The 9,027-nt window shown below is 39.2% G+C and overlaps 1 pseudogene; it reads right to left on the bottom strand.

Moving 5' to 3' along the window:
• Window positions 1-6,530: 6,530 nt before the first annotated feature.
• Window positions 6,531-7,254, bottom strand: LOC102132711 (interferon omega-1-like; annotated as a pseudogene).
• Between the last annotated feature and the right edge of the window lie 1,773 nt (window positions 7,255-9,027).

Genomic DNA, 9,027 nt, shown 5'->3' with positions numbered 1-9,027 from the left:
GAAAGCCCAGAAGTAAACTCTCATGTATATGGTCAAATAAACTTTGACAAAAGTGCCAAGGCTACACAATGTAAAGATCAACTCTTCAAAAATGAGGTTGTGAAAACTGTACATACACATGCAAAGGAATGAAGTTGCACCCTTACTTTACACTATGTGCTAAAATTAACTCAAAATAGATCAAAGATTTAAACATAAGACCTGAAACTATAACAACTTTAGAAGAAAATCTTCAGGGGAGGCTCAGACAATGGGTTTGGCAATGAGTTCTTGGATACCACACCAAAACACAGGTAACTAAAGTAAAAATAGATAAATTGGACTCTACAAAGATTAAAAATCTCTGTGCATTCAAGGACAAAATCCAGAGTGAAAAGGCAACCTTCAGAATGACAGAAAATATTTGCAAATCTTGTATCTGCTAAAAGGGTAACAGCATATTCAGAATATAGAAGGAACTCTCACATCTCCAACAACAACAAAAACATAACTTGAGTAAGGAATATGAATAGATCTTTATTCAAAAAAGATATACAAATGGCCAACAAGCATGTTTCTATGGCCTGAATGTTTGTGCGCTCCCAAAATTCGTATGTTGAAACCCTAACTCTTAGGGCAATGGTGGTAGGACATGGGCCTTTTTGGGATGTGATTAATTCCACCATGGCTCATTGTGAAATAGGACACGGGCCCCAACCACACACCAAATCTGCTGGTACCTTGATTCTTGGACTTTCCAGCCTGCAGAACTGTGAGAAATAAATTTGTGTTCTTTATAAACTACCTAATTGATGATATTATAGCAGCCCGAATGAACTAAGGAACATATGAAAAGATCCTCAACATCACTATTAGGGAAATGCAAATTAAAGTCACAATGAGATTTCACTTCACATCTATCAGGGTGGCTACTATCAAAATAAAGAAAATAACAAGTGTTGGTGAAGATGTGGAGAAACTGGAACTCTTGTGCACTGTTGGTGGAAATGTAAAATGGTGCTGCACAGCCACAGTGGAAAACAACATGATGTATCTCAAAAAATGAAAAACATAATTACCATATAATCTAGTAAATTCTGGTATGGATACATATTTAGAACACTTTTTGAAAGCAGGATTCAAAGATACATTTTTTACATCTATGTTCATAACAATAGCCAAAAGTTGGAAGCAACCCAAGTGTCCATTGATAGATGGATTATATGTGATATATACATATAATGGACTACCATTCATCCTTATATATATTCCATTAAACATATCGGAATATTATTCACTCTTATACCATGGATGATTATTCTGCCTTATCATATTATTCAGGAAAATGTGGTATATACAGATAATGAGACATATTTAGCCTAATTCTGACATATACTACAACATGAGGACGTAATGTAAGCCAGGCGCAAACAGACAAATGTAGTATGATTTCAATCATATGAGTTATCTAGAGTAGATAATTCATAGAAACAGAAAGTAAAATGGTTTTAGGGGTGGAGGTCCAGGGGAGAGGAGATAAGGAGTTGTTGTTCAATGAGTACAGTTTCAGTTTTCCAAGATGAAAAACTGATGATTAGTTGCATGGCAATGTGAGTTTACTTAATACTGCTGAACTGTATACTTAAAAATGGTTAAAATGGTACATGTGGGCATGGGCATGGGCTCGAAGAAAAGCAAGCATTTCTGGTCCAGGTTTTAGCTTTCAGATTTGCTGAATCCTGTCTTCACAGAGTCAAGGGAGACATATCAACTAACTCAGAAGAGTTTATACATAAGAAAGGCAAATTTTGGGGAGTTTCAAATTCTTTCTGTGTAGTGGGCAAATGTTAATTGCACTAAATTCTTCCCTAGTATATAAATAAATTAAGCAGATAAATAGTTTGCTCATCATATGTCTAACAAGAAGTAAGGAAATAGATAATTGGAAACAATACTTCCCCCAACTTAATAGAGCTAAATAACAAAAATAATGTTAACAAAAAGAACGAAATAGCTAAATTGTAGAAGATATTTACTGTCAGGCATTGTTGTTAGTATTTACAAATCAATCCACATTTTACCCAATGAAGAGTAGGCCCCATGTTTCATACATGTTGAAACACCTATTATGTGCCCTGTACCATTAAGTCACTGGAGACATCTGTGACTACAGCAGGCAGTGATAAATTCTGGTATTTTCCCCATTTTTAAGAGAACAAGGGAACTATTGAACTGTGGAGCCACTGTTGGAACCCAGAAAATCCTATCTAGAGTACTCAACTCTTGCATGTGCTCTGGTCATATGTCATAACCACCAGAGCTGATTTCTAGACTCCACATTTTTTTTTCCAGTAGAGTCCTACCTAAATAATGACAGATTATTTCTCTTCTGCTCTTTTTCCGTTCCTCCACCGAAATGCTTCATTTGCTCATGTCAGACATGTTTTGTTATTAAATTGGGCCCCATGTCACTTACCCATATATCCTGGTTTTGTCTTCCTGAGACTGTATTTTCATAAACTTGAATATATTGGCCAAACACTTTGTTCACCCCAGTAATATATCCATAAGCAACTCTTTGAAACCCTACATAGTTCTATCCATTTATGAAAATGTCCACAAGGCTTTAGATTTCTATCTGTTTGCCAGACACCTTTGTGTCATCACCAGGATATAGGCATGCACTAAAATCAGAACTGAACCAACCAAATGAAGGCTCAGAGCTCAGGGAGGGCACATCTAGAAGGGCTCACTAAAGGAGTTAGAGGTGTGGAAATGTAAGCACTTCTGGGGAAGAGAGGAGAGCCCAGTGAATTAGAGGAGATGGACTGAGATGACCGAAGTCTAAATCACCTCACTTGGCAGCTGGTTGATGCCTTTTATGTTGCAGGCCAGAGAGTTTGCTTCTGGATTGATTGCACATTCTGACTGGAGGAACCTTAATGGCTAAGGAACAATCTTTCAGACAATTACATTATAGATAGAATTTTCTGTCTTCTGAAAAAAATTAGGAATCTAATGAATGATTTAAAACAATTAAATCCATTAACAAATGCTAAATCAGTAAGGTCTAGAATCTTGAAAATCTATTCATTTTTAACTTTTTACTTTGAAAGAATTTTAGATTTACAGAGAATTACAAAGACACTACAGAGATTTTGCTTAGGCCTTAACCCAGCTTCTTCTCATGTTAGCAACCTACATGACCATGGTATAATGAATCAAAACAAAGAAATGAACACTGGGGCAATATTACTAACTAACATTCAGATTTTACTAAGATTTCCTCAGATTTTTAAAAACTGATGTCTTATCTTATTTCAAGAATCAACCCAGAATCTCACATTGCATTTTTTTGTCATACCTTCAGTCTCCTCCAATCTATAACACATGCTCAGTTTTTCTTTGGCTTTCATGACGTTGAAACGTTTGAAGAATATTGATCATTTATTTCATAGACTGTTCATCAATTTGGATTTGTCTGATGTTAACTCATGATTATGCTGAGGTTATGTGTTTAAAGGATTAAAACCACAGAGTTTATCTGATCATCTCATCACACAAAATCCATGGTACATGATATTAATATGTTTTATTGCTGCTGATGTTAACTTAATCACTTGGTTAAGATGTTGTTTGCCAGACTTCTGCCCTATAAAGTTACTATTTTTGCCTTCCACACACTACATGGTAGAAGTATATCACTAAATACCAGCCTACACTCAAGTCTCTAATCTAGTTTCTCTCATTCATTTTTATGTTATCTGACATTCTTGGTTATATAGTATAATTAGCCATTTTAAGATTCACAAATGTTTATGATTTCATGAAGCCAATGCTGTCTCTTAGAACAATTCTAAATTTAATCAGGAAATAAAGCAAGCAATAATATTAAAATGTGTAAAGGAATTCTTGAATTTAGGTAGCTCAACCAGAAGAATTAAATGAGTTTTAAAATATCAGAAGTAATATAAATGTTGCTATTAGTAAGTTTAGGAACCATATTAATACAGAAGAAACCTCAAAACGTTGTATTATCAGAATTAACTAGATTTATTGTACAGCTGCATCTATTGTTAAGAAAGAAAATAAAATTTCAATAGAATGTTCTACAATAATTGTTTGTCACTCTGAAAAAATTAATTTGGATTATCATAGCATATGAAATAAATTCTAATATGTTACATAATTAAGTGTAAAAACACATTTACAAGAACAGAAACTTGATGTGTGTAAAATAAAAAGACTTAAGTAGGCATGTGGTTCTGTGTTCTAGACAGTGCTTGGAAAAATATACATGGGACTGTTTAGTGCTTGGTTAACACATGAAATAAAAAATAAGTATCCATCAAAAGATTATAGCTACAACGTATAAGAAATGTTTTGACAATGATTAGGAATTATAAAATTATAAATCAATAATGTAAATAACCAACATAGAAAATACAGTAAATGAAATAACAGGTAAAATAAAATCAAAATTGTAAAACTTGATTGAAAAAAGAATTAAACTAGCAAGTAAATGGGTTACTGTTGAAATTTACTACCGAGTAGTATTAATTAGAATAATGATAAATTACCATTTTAGCCAAATAAATAAGCAACAATTTGAATCAAAAATATAAATAAGTAATAGTTTAAATAAACCAAATATTTAAGATGTCCAGTACAGCATGGGAAATATATTTAATAATAGTGCATTGTATTCTGGAAATTTACTAAGGGAGTAGATATGTGTTCTCACCATGCACAATAAAATTTTTTGTTAGGTGATGGATGTGTTAATTAACTTCATTGTCAGAATCATTACACAAGGTATAATTACAGCAAAACAGTATGTTGTACACCTTAGATCCATAAATTTTAATTTCTCAACCATATTATCAACAGTAAAATTTTTAAAAATTTTGTTCCAATTCATCTATTCTTTGAAAATGATTTTCAGAAAACACTAACAACATATGCATGAAGATGTTAACTCACATTCTCCTGCAGGTATCATCTTATTTCCCAACTCCACAAACAAGCTTCCCAAGATAAATTTTTATACACAGTATACCCAAATGCCCTTTTTATGTGTCTTATTCAAGCCACTCCCATCAAGTTTCTGTCCCATTCATTCCACTAAACCAGATCCACCTAAGGTCACTGATGGCATCTGTTTTTGAGTCCATTAAGATAGGTCAGCTTTCATCTTCCCTGAGAACACCACTGTCTACCCCTCATTGTCTCTCCCTCATTCTTTCCTATTTCTCCTTCCAGCTGCACTGACCACTCCTCCTAAGTGCTCTTTGCCCATCACAGACTCTCCTTTTCTGCCCTACCTATGACTGTTGAGGATCTGCAGGACTAAGTTTAGATCCTGTCTCAACGTTCCCTCTTTATAACTATGTTAGGTGATGGATTCCCTAATATCCATTCTCATGCCCTCAATACCAGACATGCAATAAAAAACCCCAAATTAATACCGTTGCCCGTGGCATTTGTTGTTCATTCTAGACCCATATTCCCAGCTGCCAATAAGATTCTGGAATCACTGTTTCCTTTGGTGTCCATGGGATTTTGGTTCTAAGGCTCCACACCTGTCCTCCGGATACCCAAATCTGTGCATACTCAAGTCCTGCAGGCCCTTCATATATGCGCGTTTCACATCCCACAAATACGGTATTTTCTAACCATGTTTAGTTTTACATGCAGAAACTGCAGATATGAAAGGTGAACTGTATTTGGAAGAAAAAAAAAAAAACCCTGTATAAGTGGGCCCATGCAGTTCAAAAGTTCAACCCACCATGTTCAAGGGTCAACTGTACATATATCCCAAGTACCTTAAGAAGGACATCTAATATTGGTTTTCCCTTCCTGTCATCATTTGTACATAAAGCTTCTGCTGTGAGAACATTGTTTTCCTTTACTTATTTTTCTAGCATTTAAAAGAATTGCAATAAAGTAAGCATATGTACTGTTTTTACATCTCTTTCTCTGTAAGACTGAGAGTGCTTCATTCAATTGTATTTCTTGAAGGGAACTCTACAATCTGCCACTTACTTAACTTACACATATAATGTGAATGGAATAAAAGAGTAAATATATTTTATTGTCCTTTCTTCAATTTTATTCAAAATGTGGGTGTGGATTTTGTTTTTAGAAAAAATAATTTCAAGACATTTTCCTTAATGAATAAAACAAATGAGAATTTAATGAATAAAACACATGCAAATTGAATAACATGGAAAGATAAATATATTTGTAAATGTTAATACAATGTAAAGATGAACATGTTATTATATGTAAAATATCTAAATATTATAAATGAAAGAGATGCAAAAAGAGTGCAAATAAGTAAGCAAATAAATGACATCAGAGTAGTCATGTTTTAGGAACCGAAGGCCAGCACTGAATGTTTAAACATATACTTGCTAAATATTGTTAACAAGGTATTTGCTGAGTTTAATTCAATAAATTCTGTGACAAAGGCAGAAATAAGAGTCTATTGAAATGACCAAAGACACATGTGCAAGTGTGATATGGTGGATTAATCAATGAGAATCATTTCAGGATGACCCCAGGTCTTCATCCTTACTTCTCAGTCCTTGCAAGTTTGTTGATGAAGAGAAGGATTTCATGATTCCACTCTGACAACCTCCCAAGCACAGTCACTGTATTTCTTCTCTCTCAGGCAGATTCCCTGGATTCCCTGGAAGTACCTCCTCAAGGCCAGTGTAGGGCCCCAATCACCCCCACAGATTCTTCCTCTCCTGTTGCCTGCCCTAAGCAAGACTCCAGGCTTTCTAGCTGCTGATGAAATCCAGTGTGGAGCTGGTCCAGGAGGGTCATGTTCCAGGCAGCAGAAGAGTGCTCTGTGGGGAAGAGGCGCAAGATCTGCTGCAGCATCTCATGGAGGACAGACACGGCCTGGGCCTTCTGCAACTGGCTGCCATCCACAACTCCACGGGGAACCTGAAATCTCTTCTCTTCTTGAGATACAAGAAAGTGGAGATTCTCCACATTTGGCCCAGATGTTCCAAGGTGTTCCTGCTAAGTAGGCCATGGTTGTGAGGCAGATCACAGCTCAGAGATCCAACAGGGCCACAGCTGCAAAGCACTAGGGCCACCAGTAGAAGAAGCAGGAGGACCACTGGGAAACGAGGGTGCTGCTGGCCTGGCTGAGCTCGAGTCTGGATGAACATTGGACTCCAGGTTCTCTGAAGGCATTCTTTTTATGCATGACTTACAGTTGGAAACAAATAGTTTTCAGTGTTGGCCAAGATGGCCACCCAGAAGCTGCTAGTGTGTGCCACTCTCATGGAGAGAAATGGAAGAGGCAAGTAAATACAGCACCTTCAACTGAAACATCCAGGTACAGACTTTCAGACTCAAGAAAACAACTTCACCCATGGAGAACAGAACAAAGCAAGGCAGGATGACTGCCTACCCAGGAGTGACACAGAGCCAGGGGAGACTCTCCCGCCCAGGGAAGTGGTGAGTAAGTGAGCAGCCCTGGGGACCCACGCTTCCTCCACAGATCTTTGCAATCCTTAGATCAGGAGATCTCCTAGTGAACCCACTCTACCACAGCCTTCAGTCTGACATGCAGGGCTACTTGGTGTTTCAGCAGAGCAGCTACTCAGGCATGCGTGGGGACCTTGGAGTCTTAGCTACCCAGGCCTCCCACAAAAGAAGCTATAACTCCAGCCAAGCAGGAGGCTAGACCCCTTTACATACCCCTAGGAAAGGGGTTTCATCCAGGGGCTGAGCAGTGACAAGTGGCAGTCCCCCTTTCCACGGCCTGTCTCAGGGTAAGACCCACTGGCTTGGGAATCCAGCCAGCCACTGGTAGCAGCCTCACACCTCCTTGACATGGTGCTCCCAGCGGCAGGGCATGGGCTGCCATCTTTGTTGTTTCACAGCCTTAGCTATTTGGGTTCTAAGGAATCCAAGGCAGCTAAGGACTGGAGCAGCCACCCAGCACAGCCCAGCAGCTCTACAGAGAAGTAGTCAGACTGCTTATTCACGTGGATCCCACAACGTGTTTCTTTTCACTGGGTGGAAACTCCCCAGTGGGGTCTCCACTCACCTCCACCAGTGTTTTCAGGCAGACAGCAATTTCGAATGTCCCTAGGATGGTGCTCCCAAAGGGAGGGGTAGGTCGCCATTGTTGCTGTTTAGCTGCCTTAGCCATTCTTGCAAATGGCATTCTTCTGTGCTGGGAGTGGTAGCAGACCCCCAGCACAGCACAGCTGCTCTACCAAAAAGTGGTCAGACTGTTTTTTCACCTGAGTCCTTGATGCTGTTTCTCCTCAGTGGGCGGGATATCCCAACTGGGGTCTCCAGTCACCTCCTGCAGGTATGTTGCAACAGGCAACAGGTTTCACCTCTCTGGAACAGAGCTCCCAGAGGGAGGGGCAGACTCCCATCTTCACTGTTTCATAGCCTTCCCTGTTGATACCTTCAGGTACTGAAAAATGCAAGGTGACTGTGGTCTGGAGTGGACCCCAGCATATTGCAGCAGCCCTATGGAAATATGGCCAGACTGTGTGTTATGTGGATCCCTGATCCCGTATCTCCTCACTGGGTGTGTCTGCCAGGCCTGGGTCTGCAGCCACCAGCTGGGGCTATCGAGCCAATAGCAGCTCTGCAACTCCCTGGAACAGAGCTCCCAGTGAGAAGGGTGAGTTGCCATCTTTGCTGTCTCACAGCTCTTGCCATTGCTGTCTCCAGGCTCCGGAGAGTCTGCAGGGAACAGGGGGTGGTCCAGATCGCCAGCACAGAGCAACTACCTCACAGAAGAGTGGTCAGACTGTTCTCCATGCAATTCCTGGTTGTCACCTCTCCTCATTGGCCAGGAACACCTGACCAGAGACTCTAGTACAGGCACCCTTCCCCTGCCTCATCACCTCAATCAGGCAGTCCAGCATTTCTCCAAGGAAGAAATCCCAGAGTCAACCCACAACTCATCCACCACTACCGTTGCAGTGGGACAGCCCCAGCAGCCCTCTGGCTGGGGAAGGAACAAATGGCCTAGTCACTACACTGGCACCTCCAGCACTC

Source organism: Macaca fascicularis, chromosome 15 (assembly GCF_037993035.2).
Source record: "Macaca fascicularis isolate 582-1 chromosome 15, T2T-MFA8v1.1".
Taxonomy (NCBI): Eukaryota; Metazoa; Chordata; class Mammalia; order Primates; family Cercopithecidae; genus Macaca; species Macaca fascicularis.
Note: the sequence above shows the minus strand (reverse complement) of the source record. Positions and strands in the feature narration are given on the sequence as shown.